This window comes from Pteronotus mesoamericanus, unplaced genomic scaffold (assembly GCF_021234165.1).
Source record: "Pteronotus mesoamericanus isolate MK-2021 breed Mesoamerican mustached bat unplaced genomic scaffold, CSHL_Meso_final contig_202, whole genome shotgun sequence".
Classification (NCBI taxonomy): Eukaryota; Metazoa; Chordata; class Mammalia; order Chiroptera; family Mormoopidae; genus Pteronotus; species Pteronotus mesoamericanus.
Genome location: NW_026555086.1, coordinates 1,326,327 through 1,339,990, shown reverse-complemented (window position 1 = coordinate 1,339,990; position 13,664 = coordinate 1,326,327). Strand labels below are relative to the sequence as shown.

Sequence of the window (13,664 nt, the reverse complement as noted above, 5' to 3'; positions counted from 1 at the left end):
CGCCCCTCCCGGGAGCCCTGGGCCAGGGCGTGGCAGGACCTCTGCCCCACAGGCAGTGCCCTGTGCTGGGGAGGGAACAAAGGAATCCTGGAAAAATGCGACCTTCTTAATTTTTCTCAAGTTTTCTGCTGGGATCAATAGGAGGCTTCAGTTCCCAGGGCCCGAGGTGCCGCTAACATATTCTGGTTCCAAGAAAGTGCCGGTGTTATTTTGAGTAGTTTTGATACAACCAAATCAAAGTGGAGATTTGAAATAGCTTTTCTGAGAGCCCACGCTGGAGTCATAAATTATTCTGCACCACGGTTCTCCCTGATAGTGAGACCTTACGCACCTCCTCGCCTGGCACTGCTGAAGTGTGGAAAAGGGGAAGTTACCAATAAAATGAAACATTTAAATCCGGGCCGCTGCGAGTCTCCGGTAGACATCAAGGCCAGCCGATAAAGGACCCTATCAGTGAGGCGCCCGCAGGGGCCCTGCGGTTCGGTTCACAAGCCGTGGCCCGGGTGCAGGGTCCCGCGGGGACGGGCAGGGCAAAGGGCAGGGAGGGCGTCCGCCCGGCCGGGAGGGCCTGGGCGCCGCGGCGCCGCTGCCGCGTGGGCTCTGGCAGGGAAACTGTCTGTAGCCAAACGGTTGGGTGTTTCCCTTCCGCAGCCCTCCTGTTTGAGTTCGAAAGTGCCGCGGTCACAGCGTGGGGCTGCTCTCCACGCGCCGCGTGGTGGGCGGACCCGTGTTAACGAGAGGCCGACGCGGCTTCCTCGCGGGGGTGTGGTGGGGCCCTCGCTCTCGGGGCCGCAGCCGCCCACGGGCTCCGGGCTGGGGCTCCCAGGACGAGCGTTGGCTAGACCCCTCCCTGGCATATCGCAGGCAGAACGCTTTTTTGGTGCCGGAGCTGTTTGCTTGGGAAAACAAGCGTGTGGTTGCCAGTAAGGTTTAGAATTTGCCTGGCAGATACGGGAATGTCTGCGAAGACTATTTTCCCTCTTGGGAGGCAAAACACAGATGGGGGAGTTAGGAGTCTTACAATATTTAGCTGCTACGTCAGTGGTGGGGGCTCTGCCGCGTGGATGCTCACGGGCGGCCCGGGGAGGCCTGGCCCGGCGCCGGCACCCCAGCCGCAGGCAGGACGCGGGGTGAGGCAGGCGTCTGGGGCGCGGCGTGGGCGCCGGCTGGCTCGCCCTGGAAGGCCGGGCCCTGCGCCTCCCGTGAGGGGAGAGGAGGCCTGGCCAGCGGGCCGCCCTGTCCCCTCGGCCCATGTTGGGCAGGAGAGGAAGACAAGGATGTGTCTGACTTGGGGGGACGCCGAGCGAGGGGGGAGCGGGAGCGACAGAGGCCGCGTCCTGTGCACGGGGCCCCGACGCCAGAACGCACAGGCCTCCCCGGGCTCCCCGCCAGGAGGCCCACACGGCGAAGAGTGAATGGCTGTGTAGGAGACAAGGAACAAAGGTGCCGCGTCCTGGGGTCGGCCACAGGAGGTGAGGAGGCCTTCCTGCTTGGAGAACCCGGATCTTGCTGTGGTCTGGGGTCCTGGGGACTGTAAGTAGGGTTGGGACAGCAGGTTCCAGAGCAAGTTCTTGTGCCCTGGAGACCGAGGAAGGGGACAGGTGTCAGAGACGAGGACCGCCCGTGGGCACGTCCGTCCTGGCCTCTCGCTGCCCTGCCAGCCCTGTGCCGGGTCCCGGCCCCCGGCCGGTGCCGAGCCGCCGAGCATTCCTGGACCTCGGGGCTCCTGCTCTCGGCCGCTCTGCCAACGTTCCCCCAAGGCTTTGAGGCGGACACTTGACTTTTTAAAGTCCGGCGGAAGAGGCCATGCACGTGCGGCTTGGGACCACCCGTCGGCGACCTGAAGCACCGTGGTGGAGCCTAAACGTCCGCTGGTGTGGACCCTCTCACTCGTGTGGGGCCCTGACTGCACACCCCGCCACAGCGTGGGCCCCAGAGGACCCCAGGGCCAGAGTACGGCCGCTGGGCGTGGCTGTCCGCCCTCCTCAGCCTTGTCCTTGGGGAGGACCCCGTGCTGGGTCCCGATGCCCAGGGGCCCCGGGGGGCGGGTCCCAGGGCCCAGCCGGCCTTCCCTTCCCCGCCTGATGGACACCGAGCAGCTCCTGCCGTCTCTGGGCTGCGGGGGGATCTGGACCCCGGGCGCCCATCCTGCTGTGGCTCCCGCCGGTCCGGGCAGACGCTGCGTGAGCACCGTAGTTAATCTCCGCCAGGGGAGTCCGGGGAGCACCGCGGAGGAGGGCGCGGTCGGGATTTCCGTGCGAGGCGGCGACAAGCCCTGGTGTTCGTGTGGGGCTCTGCGGCGCCTGGACCCCCGCCAGGTCCCCGGAAGCGCTGACGCGGTGGCGGGAGTCACGGCCGGGCCCCTCACTGTGCCCGAGGGGCACGTGGCCTCAGAGCCGTGTGAGCTGGAGGCAGCAGGGGAGGGGCCAGGCAGGCCCCGGGCCCTGGGGGCGACCGCGGGGCCCCGTCCTGGCTCCCAGCAAGTGGAAGCTGCCTTCAGCTCTGTCTTCCAGGGGAGGGGACTGTGCTCGGAGCAGCTTCGTGGCCCCTCAGGTCACGCAGCTGGGGGATGGTCAGGCCACGGCTCAGGGACGATTTGTCCTGAGTTTGGAGCCCGGGCCCCTGGCCAGGGAGCAGCTTGGGACAGACAGGTCCCTGCCCTCATGGAGCTTCCACCGCGGACGCAGGAAACAGACAACCATAGATAAGGTGGTGCGGGCGGTGGCGGGGGGTGCAGGGAAGGACGTGTGTGTGCTGGAGAGGGGTGTGTGGCCGGGGTGGCCCCCCAGGAAGGCACGTGGGCAGGCACGGGTCTGGGGGCGTGGAGGAGGCAGCCAGCAGAGGGCCAAAGGGGCAGCAAGCGCGAGGGGCCCTGTGCGGGGGGCCCGCACTGCCCGCCAGGGTGCCGGAGCTCTGTGCGCGGGGGCAGGGCAGCCAGGGGCCCGGGGTGGCCGCGGCCTTGAGGACCGCGGTGAGGAGCTGTCCTCTGATCATGCGCTTCTCTCCAGGCGGTGTGTCCTGAGCACCCACCTTGCGAGGCGTGAGGGTGCCGCCAGAGGCCAGAATCCTGTGAGCGGCTGGAATGGGCCCCTGGCGGGGGGCGTGCCCTGGCCTGGGGGTGCTGGCGACTGGCCAAAAGCCGGGGGTCAGGGACTGCGACACAGTCCCTCTGCTATTTGTGGTCATTGTGACGGGCAGCGCCGCGGTCGAAGCAAACCCACTCCGCCCCAAGTCCGCATCGCCCTCCACACTCGCTGGAAGGTAGGGATGGCAGAGCCCGAGGCCGGGCCACGCCCAGGACACAGGGAGGCCGGGGCCCTGGCTGTGAGTTCCGACACCTTCCCCTTACGCGCTCCAGCGGGTCCGCGCAGGCCACAAACCCGGCAGGCTTAGCACAGAGTGACCGGTGCTGAAGCCGGCCCGGCCCGGGGAGCCCTCGGCCCCGGCCCCAGCCTGCCGCGGGGATAGGGCCGCCAAAGAGGCTCTGGCCGGCCCGTGCTGTGGGTCCCCGGCAGTCTGCGCCCCTCCCGGGCAGTGTCCGGAACACCCACTCGGCCTGCAGGCAGCAAGTGTGCAGGGCAGCGGGGACAGCTCGCCCATGGCAGCCACGTGGGGCGGGGGTGGAATTTTCCCAAGTAGTCGTAGATTTTTAAAAAAGAGTAGTAAAAAAAAAAAAATCTGTTTCTTTTTCCCCCATCCCCAAGATTGACAACTAATTTAAGTTTTAAACGTACTTTCTGCCAACGCTGTGTGTCCGTGGACTGGACAGAGCTGCAACCTCTCCCGTGTGACTCTGCACGCGGCGCAGGGCACAGGCCGGGCCCCGGAAGGACGGCGGCGCGGCGGGGATGCGCAGTGGCCGGTCGCTGGCCTGCGTCTGCGCCCTGCGCCCCCCGCGCCGGGGAGGCCAGGGCCTGGGCCCGGCTGCCGGGAGACAAGCCCCCGACTGCGGGACACAGGGTTCCTTCACCACTTCCCGCCGGATCTGCCCCGGGGTCCTCACGGGCGGGCAGGTGGCGGTCCCCCCGTGACCCCTGGGGGAGGTGGCCAGGGGGCCCCGCGGCCGGTCTCTGCTCCCCGTCATCCTGAGTCTCCCCAACACGTGAGCTGCAGGCCCCGCCCACATCTAATCTGGGACGGGGCGATGGCGGGGTCCGTGTCCTGGACTCCAGGTCGGGGTGACAGACCCAGCCTCCCCGTGCCGGTCACGGGCTGCTTGAGGCAGGCCCGGCCCCCTCGCAGGCCGACGGCCGCCTGGGCTGAGGGGGGAAGGGGCCAGCCTCCTAGGCCCCCCGTCGCCTGGCCCTCCCTGGTCCCAGGACGCCGCTCCTTCCTGCGAAGGGGGCCCCTGTCCTCTGCGCCGTGACAGGCAGCAGGTGGCCAGCTGACGGGAGCTGCGGTCCGGTGCTCGGGGTGGGGCGGGGCCGGCCAGCCCGTGGCCTCTCTCCCTGGGGGCCCGGCCGGGTGCCTGCCGCCCATCCCTGTGCCGCGTGGACTTTCTGCGTGTGTAGCATTATTTGTTTTTATTTCCGTAATTCCTTTATTGTTTGCACAACGCTGTCAGACTGTTGCCTGAAAGTATCACAGGATAATTGCGGAACGCCTGCATAAGTAATTTCGCAGGAAACCGGGCCTCGTCTGCATAGGAAATTGTTTCTCGTGGCTGCATCCACGGACTTCATTATGTTGAGGCTGTTTACCGGCTCGCACCTTCCCCTCCGGCCACGGAAACGGGACATTGTGTAGCACGCTTGTGACTCTCTTTGGTCCTGTGACATTTCTGGAGGGGGACCGTGGGCCTGAGGTGGTCGGCAGAGCCTGGGCCGGGCAGGCGGGGCCTTGGGGTTGGCGTTCGCGGCGGTGGGGCGGCCGGGGGCCCCTCCCGCCCGTGCCCGGCGCCCCTTCCGACCACGTTTCTGTGATATTAATGGTGTGTGGTGAGGAAGAAATGTGTTTTATTCTCCAGTCTCACCCTGCTGTTATCAAAGTAACTTCCAGCTTATTAGCGACAAAGGACTTTTCTCCCCGCCGCTGCCCGGTTCGCCAGGGCTTCCTGAATTAAACTGCTGCTTCCTGTCCTTTATATGCACGGCCACATCTGGGCAGCCTGCTCACAGCCCCGCCGCTTAATAACAATCACCTTCCCTTTCAGTCTCTGTTGATTGTTTCTAATTCACTCTGACAGATAGTGCCTGACAACTCGCTGGCGCTTCCCTCCCTCCGTGACCTGAAGTTACTCACAGCACTTATAGAGGCTGTCATTTTTAATATTTGATTTCATTTTAAGTTATGTGTTTTACTGAGAAGATGAAACCAAAAAAAGGGGACTTGTAATGGAACATAAATTTAACCCTTCTTGCCACCCAGCCGCAGCCTCGGCGGCCCACCCGGGGCCGGGCGCTGGCTGGGCCCCCGGTGCGGAGGCGGCCACTGACACGGCCGCGAGCTTCGCTTCCCTCCCTTCCTCTGTCCTCCTTTCTTTCCTTCTTTCCTTCCCGCTTTTTCACTTCCTTTCTCCCCTCCCTCCCTCCTTCTTTCCCTCCCTCCTTCCTTCCCTCCCTCCTTCCTTCCCTCCCTCCTTCCCTCCCTCCCTCCCTCCTTCCTTCCCTCCCTCCTTCCTTTCCTTCACTCCCTCCCTCCCTCCCTCCCTCCCTCCCTCCTTCCTTCCTTCTTTCCTTCTCTGGAAACAAAGCTTAATTTCAGTTCATCCCCTTTAGTGGCACTTGATTAGTTTATGGAGCTAACGAAGATGTTTTCCCGCTTTGCAACCAGGTTGTAACCGACAGACCTTCGGGGGTCTCCCTCGGGGGGAAGAGAGTTGGGGGAGAGGCCAGGGGAACCCCAGGCGGCCAGCTTCAATACGGTGTCAAAACGTGAATGTGATCTCCCGCTCCGGGGCCACTTCTCCTTGTGCAAGCTGGTGGCGCAGGGAAGGGCCACTGCCCCGGGGCCTGGGGTGGCCACGCGGGGGGCCTCCCAGAGAGCGGGGGCCGGAGGGCGGCGGGCGGAGGCCGCACCCCATTCCCTCTGCCCCGTCCCTCTGAGGCTGCTCCCGGGGGCGGCCTGTGGGGCAGGGTCCTCGCGGGCGGGCAGCGTCCGCGTCACATCAGGGCCACGGCGCCGTGACTCTGCCTTTGTTTGCCACGAGACAAAGGCTCCTGTGTCCCTCTTGGCCCTTCAGAGGCCGAGAGCTGTGAGGCCGTGCATTAGGTCAGCTTTGCAAATAGAGGCCACAAAATAAAAACAGAGGCCCACGAGCCCAGGGTGCCCCTGGCTGCTGCAGCCCTGCAGCTCCTGGTCTGCCCGCCGCACGCGTGCGCTGTGGTGGCTGCGGAGGCGCCGTGAGGGGTCTGGGCGGGTCTTGGTGACAATGTTGACGTCCTGTTGCCCCGGCCTGCTCTCTCCGGGAGTGTCGCTTCAGGCCCCGTCGCTCAGGCCCCCGGCTGCTGTTTTTGGGGTCCAGCGGCTGTGCCTGGGGAAGATGGTTGCCACGCCAGGCGGGTGGGGGCCCCGGGAGCCGAGGGCCCCAGAGCCCTGGTAAAGGCAGCGGCCAGGGCCTGCGGCGGGGCGGGGGCGTGGCCGGCTCCGTCGCCCTCGACCGACCGGCCTGCTCTGTCCCTGCTGTTCCAGTGCCCTGGCCGGGCCTGGGGGCCAGGGTGTACTGGGTGGCCCTGTCTTGTACCAGCTATGCCGTGATGACACTTCCCACCTCCGAGGCTGCCCCTCCTCGGGCTGCTTGCTCCCCAGGCCTGCTGGGCACTGTGGGTAAACTGAGGAAGCAGCCACTCCAGACGGGGGACGTTTTCCCTTCTTGCGGGCCCACGCGCCGGGCCAGTTTCCTGCCTTCTCCGGAAAGGGGCGCCTGGCTTGGCGGCGCTGCAGGCGTGGTTGGCGGTCTCTGTCCTTGTTGGAGGCCTGCGACCAAAAATAGAAATGGGAGGGCATGCACCAAACTGAGGTGGCACAGCAGAAAGCCAAGGTCCGTGTGTGCAAGGGGCTCTCCTCTGTCCCTGATCCCACAGTCTCCAGGGGCGGGGTGACGGGCGGGAGGGGCGGGAGGGGCGGGAGGGCCGCCCGCTCTCCGCCCGCATCCTCAGTATGGGCTGGAGTCCAGGCCGCCCCTGGCACGCGTATGTGCACGCGTGCCCATGTGTGACATTTACATGTGTGTGCATGCCCACATGTGAGAAAGAAACGGCCAGCCATTGCTGGGCAGTGCGGGCGGCCCTCCCTGGGCCCCGGCTCGGTGACGCCGGGCGGAAGGCACGGTGGGAAGGAGAAGGACACAGAGAGACAGGCTCGGGCCACCCTGCCTTCCGCCGCAGTGAGGCGGGCACGGGGATTTTAAAGAAGGTTCTGTGCTTGCGGTTTAGCCTCCGGCCAGGCCAAATTATGCTTCCCCTCCCTTCCAATGGGCAGCGGGGCTGTTATTGGTCCTTGCAGCATCAGGGAGAAATTGGGGATTGAGGTTACTCGAAGGCTTACACCTGAGCTGAGTGCCCCAGGGTCCCCCCTTACCCCGCGGGTTGGGGAGGCCCCTGTGTGGCCCACCCCACCCCCACAGCTCTGACCGCCCATGGAGCAGGCGCGGCGCAAGCGCAGGGGTGGGCCGGCCCGTGAGGGCTCAGGCCTGGGCAACAAGCAGGCCCCGAGGCCTGACCCTGAGAGGTCACGGGCCCTGAGGCCTGACCAGGGTGTGCCTGCGTCCTGCGCCACGAGCACGCCCATGCAGGGAGCCCGTCGCCGAGAGAGCGAGACCGGTGCCATGTCCGCTTTGAGCCCAGAGCCTGCCCACGGTCCTGAGGGGAGGTCAGCGAGCAGAGAGGCGTGGGAGCCACAGTGGCCGGTGACAGAGGGGTGGGTGACTGCCCTGCGCGTGCCCTGTGCTCGGCTCCGTACGGTCCCTGGAAGAAAGCAGACGTCGGCTCGCCGGGCGGCTTGGGGAGAGCGTCGCGGGGAGCTGGCCGGCGTGGGGCCGCACCCGGGGGCCGGCGGTTCTCGTAAATGCAGACGAGGAGAGGGTGCGAGGGAAGCTGCCTGCGGAAGGCGGGGGTTTTCCAGATGTGTTCGCAGGTGGCGGTGGGGGTGGGTGCGTGCAGTGAGGTTGCTGAGGAGGCTGATCTGGGCGGAAGGCGGACATTTCAGGGGCCTTTGGGGGTCAGGCCTTTGAGGGCCACGGCATGGCCTGTTCGTAAAGCCTACATGCGGCCAGGTCCTGCGGCCTGCGCTCCGGCCGCGTGTGAAGCCGGGAACAAAGCAGCTCCTCCTTGCCCCGCCCCTGCCCCCCGGCAGCGTCCCCTCTGGAAACTGGGGACAGGACAGAGCTGTGTGCTGTTGGAGCTCAGGACAGAAGAGGTGGGGGCGGAGGTGTGGCGGGGCCTGTGGCTGAGAGACACCTGCCAGGCCCGGGTTCTGTGGTTGGTCGGGGCCCAGGAAGGAAGTGGCATCAGAAGGCCGCCTGCAGAACCCGAGGCCGACCGGGCGGAGGACGCGGGAACGGGCCAGAGGCCCCCCAGCCGCCACCGCGCCCCTGGTCGCCGGCTGTCCCTTGCTCGGGGCTCAGCGGGAGCTCCGGAGCAGGAAGGGGAGCCGGGCTAGTTTGGGGTGTCCGGACGGCCCAGCCGCCCACGGCGCATGGTCCCAGGCAGGCCCCCCCCCCAGGCCACGGCCACCGCTGTACACAACAAGCTGGCCTTTAAAACATCAGAAAAGAGACGGCGCTTTAAAAAGAAAAAAAGCCCACGCTTGTATTCATCGGGGTCGCACACATTTTTCCTTTCATACGTGTACAAAAGATGCACTTTGGGTCCCAGAAGGAGTGCGTGCCAACGCCAAGAGCAGGCCAGAACAATGGAACAATTAGCAGATTCATCAGTTCTTCTGCTTATACTTCAATTCCAAGAGCAAAATGTTAGTTTGCTCAACTCTCCGCTCTGCGCCTTGATCCCAGTGTGAGAGCGGCGGCCCCGCCAGCTTCCCGGTCAGAGGGCGAGGCCCGCGGCCCCCCGCGCGCTCGTGCGGAGCCCAAACATTCGCGGCCACGGGCGATCTTGAAGGCAAGGCACAACTTACGAAACGAACACTTAATTATCTTGTTTATTCAGGGTATAAATAGAGTTCATGCATTAAAAAATTTTTCTTCCTGATAAGGGCTTCAGCCCGCCTCGGCCTTGAGCCTCTCTGCCTCCCCCCAGCCCCTCCGCCGCCTTCTCCTCCTTCTTCTTCCCCGTTCCTGCCTCCCCCCCACCCGCCGCTCCTCCTCTCCTTCAAAAGGGGAGGGACCTCTGGGGCTGCGTGGCCGCGCTGGCAGAGGCAGGGCCAGAGAGGCTCCCTCCTTCGGAGCCGCCCCAGCGTCCCCGCGGCCACAGCAGAGCTGGGCCGCCAGCCAGGGCGGACCCCGCCGGCGCAGCCCCATCCTCGCAGCTGTCCCCGACCCAGGGAAGGGCTGTGGGGCCCGCAGGTGCCTCTGGCAGTTGAGCGGGGCCTGGTCCCGCAGGGCCAGAGTCCCAGGGAGGAGACCTCGCGGGCCCCGGGCGGGTGGGGACGCGTTTTCCTGGGCGTGACTCCAGGGCTGCTGGCCGTGCTCATCACTCACCCGCCTCTGGCTGGAGTTTTTGGTCATATTCCTGCTTGTAGACTTAATATTTTTTAAGAGGGCACACGTCTTTTAATTAAAGATTGTATTCACTTTGTCTTAAGTAATCATATCTAAGAAGTCTCTGGTTTGACACGGCCGTTATGTACGGGGGGGGGGGCAAACACAGGTTTACAGCGGCTTGTGTGGGAAATAATACAAGAAGAATAAATAATGATCCAAGAATAAACTCTGTCTCGCGCCCTGACAACTGGAGACAACTTTTGCCCCGCCCTGTATATTTTTATATTAAATATTATGATTATAATGTAAGTGTTCATCTTCCTAAAGGAGCTTTTCTGCGCCAGCGGGAGTCGTCCGGCGTCTGTGGGGGCGCACGCAGGCCTCTGGGGGTCGCCGCGCGCCGGCTCGGAAAGTCTGCGCCGCCAGGTCCCGCAGCCCGAGCTCAGGCTGCGCGTGCCGCGCGGAGGGAAGCAGCCCCGCCTCCCGCCCGCCCCGGCAGCATCCCCTCTGAGCTCAGGGCGCCCCCTCGGAGTCCCACGCTGTCTCCACGTCCCCTGCCGCGGCCCCGTCACAGCTGACAGCGCTCTGAGCGGCTGCGGGCCCCTGCTCCCCGCTGCCGCGCCTGCCTGAGAATGGGCGCTGTGCTCCTCCGCGGCGGCCGCGGCGGCCGGCCTCCCGAGCCAGCGCCGGTCTGCCTGCCCGTCTCTCTGTCCATCCGTCCGATTTCTATCTGCTGGCCTGTCTGCATCTACGTATGCATCTACCTATTGTCACTTGTCACCCACCCTCCTACGTGCCTACCTCTGTGTATCTACTTAGCTATCTATCATCTGTGTATGCATGTATCCCTCATGTATGTATGTGTCTATCATATATGTACCTATACATTATACATTTTCCTCCCTCCCTTTCTCCTTCCTCTCATCCCGCTGGAGGAGCCAGGACTGGTTCAGGCCGGTGAACACAGCAGAGATCGAAACAGGCCGAGCCTGTGCCCTTGGGCGCCTGGCATTCTCGTCAGAGGCGGAGGAGGCTGCAGACGAACCAAGCAACAGATGACGCAGCCAGAAAGCCCTCCTTGGGGAGACGCGCCGCACAGGGAGATGCAGGCCCGGCCGGGACAGGGGTCCGGGGTCTCCGAGAGGCAGCCAGAGAGTGAGGTCCGCGCGCAGGGGCGGCCCCGGGCGGCGGGCACGGCCCCAGGGGACCTGCAGCGGGGCCAGGCTGACGGTCTCCAGATGTGGACAATATCCAGCTAGAAGAACGAAAATGTGACTCCACCTTCGACAAGGACACGTTCTCCCCATTCTCGCTTCCTGGGGGCAGGGGCAGCCCTTCCCACGTGAGAGGGTCCGGGCCCTCGCCTCCGTGAGCCCCGCTGTGGGTCCCCGCGGGCCGGGGAGCGGGCCGCGACAAGGCTCCGCTGACATGCTGATGTTTCATTTTAATCTTGAGTGCCAGGTTACTTTCCAAATGAAGTGTCTCAGGCGAGGCTCTAACTTACATGAAATAAAAGAGTTTAATGCTAATTAAATATCATCTGAGAACTGAAGCCATACTTACGGATGGTCTGAGAGAGCGTCCTCCAGGTGCGTGGGCCGGCTGGGGGTGCGCCGTCCCCAGGGGCTCGTGTGCACGCCTGGCTGGCACGGCCCAGAGCCCACGGCGGGTGCTGGAGGGGCCCTCAGCTGTCTGTCTGGTGGGTGGGCGGGTGCCTTCGGTGCGTGTTTGAGTCAGAGGGTCTGGGGAGGGGCCGCGGGAAGTGCCCAGCAGGCTGCCCAGCTGCACGTGAGTGGTGAGAGCCCAGCCTCTGGCTGTGGCTCTGACCGTGGCTCCGACCGCCCGTGGCTCTAACCACCTATGGCTCTGACTGCGGCTCTGACCGCCCGTGGCTCTGGCTGTGGCCTGGGGCAGAACCGGCCCTAGCAGCCATGCGCAGGTGGGTGGAGGCCGGTGGGTGAGGCCTGGACCCTGAGGCCCGTCCCCTGGCTTCCCGTTGGGGAGGCGCCTCGGGGCCGTTCCTCCACCTCCGATGCCACGGGTCGGGGCCGCCAGGGCCGCCGGGAGAGTGTGCGCCCTGCTGGTGGCTCACAGGGACGAGGGCCTGGTGCCCCTAGACCTTCAGATTTTTCAAGGGCGGTCAGAAATCTGGATTTTTATTTTTTTAATTTGTGAATTAGCTGATTACACCCTCCTTCCTATTTTCCTGCTGGGTTTTTGGTCCTTTGTTCCTCAATGTTTAAAGAGTCTTTAAACTCAAAGGCTATATATGGCAAATATTTTCTTCTAGGTTTTTAGTCTTTTTTTTTTTTTGACATGTGAAAACGTTTTATTTTATGGAGTCAAAGTTATCACTCTGTTATTTTACTGCGTACAGATTTTGAGGTATAATTAGACTTTTCCTACCCCAAGGTTAAGGAGGAATTCACTCCCGCTGTATGGCGCTAAATGGCTTGGTCGTTACGGTTAGGTCTTTGACGCATTTTGAGCTCACTGTGTGTCCTGTGAAGTCGGAATCCAGGGTCCCTTTCTCCCGTGGCTGTGGGGCACTCCCTCAGCGGCACGTCTACCTCTGCCCTTTGTCTTGCGTCCGATGCAACGTGAACGCTGGTCTGTTACTGAGTTGTTCCTGGGGGCCTCTGGCCTTGTCTAGTTATGCTTTGCTTCTTCCTTCTTTTACTTACAGAGGTTGTATGATGTGTTTTAATGGCTGGGGGGATCAGTCCGCCCTCATAATTTTTCTTTTTCAGTGTTTTCCCGACTCTTCTTTGACATTCTTTTTTAGAAGAGTTTTATTTACATGCCATAAAATTCTCCCCATTTTATATGCACAACTCAATGATTTAGAGTAAATGTGTGGAATTGTTTGACCATCACCATAGTCCAGCTTTAGGACAACTCTCCACTTACCCGAGGTTCTGTGCGGTCGCCCCGCAGCGCCACTCATGGCCGCCGGTGGTCGGGGTCGGCTTGGCGTCTGAGATTTGCCTTTCTGGACATTTCTTATTAACGGAACCACAGGATCGGTGGCTCCTGGCACTTGGCTACTTTCAGTGAGAATAACATTTTGGAGGTTTTGAATTTTTGTGATACCCATATTTCAGCGATTTTAATACTTAAAAAGTGTTCATTTCAAAAATTCCAGTTCAGTATCATCAAGGTCTAATAAAAACAGTTTAACAGAAGAGTCCGTATTTTTAAATGGAACGCAGCCACTTTCTGCAAGTTACGGTTTTCTTCCGTTGTCACGTGGGGCGGACTGAGCACACGCGCCGGTGGACCTCGGCGCGCAGACCCCCGGTGCGGCCGCGGGTGCACCCCGGCCCAGGGCTGGTCCCCGGGACCCCGCTGGGGAGAGGCCGGCGTGCGGGGCCGGCGGTGCAGCTGGGCCCCGGGCAGCTCACCCGTCCGCTGAAGGCGTCCCCCGGGCTCGGCCGCAAGGACTCAGGCTGCTGCCTGACAGGGACCCCGGGAACCGCGCGTTCCGCTCTCCGCTTGTCTGTGCCCACCGGTTGTCCACGCCTGTCGTTTCCACATCGGCTGCCGCGTGGTCCAGCAGACTGACAGTGACGTGTGACCAGAGCCTCCCCTTCTGGAGGTCCACATGATGTCCCTCGCAACGTGGGCTGTTGCCGTGGGCCCCCGGTGACCACGCGGACATCCTGCGCCGCACGCGCCACGATGGCTTTTGTGGTGTCTCCCTGCCTTGTTGCCATGGACTTTATCGGTTTCCGCGCAAGGTGAAATTTTCAACGGAATGTTCAAAGTCCAGCTGGGATCGAGACTGTTAAAAATAACACCCACATGGCGCAGCCGTGGGTCCCGCTGGAGGGCGCTGTTTCTGCCCGCCGAGGGGCTGAGCTCTTGCTCAGGGGCCACTTCCGCGAACTGGATGTGAGCGCGGGAAACGGAGAGAGAGGGCCAAGCCGGGGCCGTGCCGGAGGGAGCCGGGCCTGTCCCTGAGGGCCCAGCCCGGGCGCCGCCGCCACGGTCCCAGGGCGCAGTCCTGACTGGCCGTGGCTTTGAGCTGGTACATGAGCACCGCGCAGGGAGAGGGAAACCTCCT

General features: G+C 63.3%; 1 protein-coding gene across 1 annotated transcript in view; it reads left to right on the top strand.

The window, feature by feature from the left end:
- ZNF536 (zinc finger protein 536) overlaps window positions 1-13,664 on the top strand; it is a 277,569-nt gene that overhangs the window by 52,388 nt on the left and 211,517 nt on the right. The window lies entirely within an intron of this gene.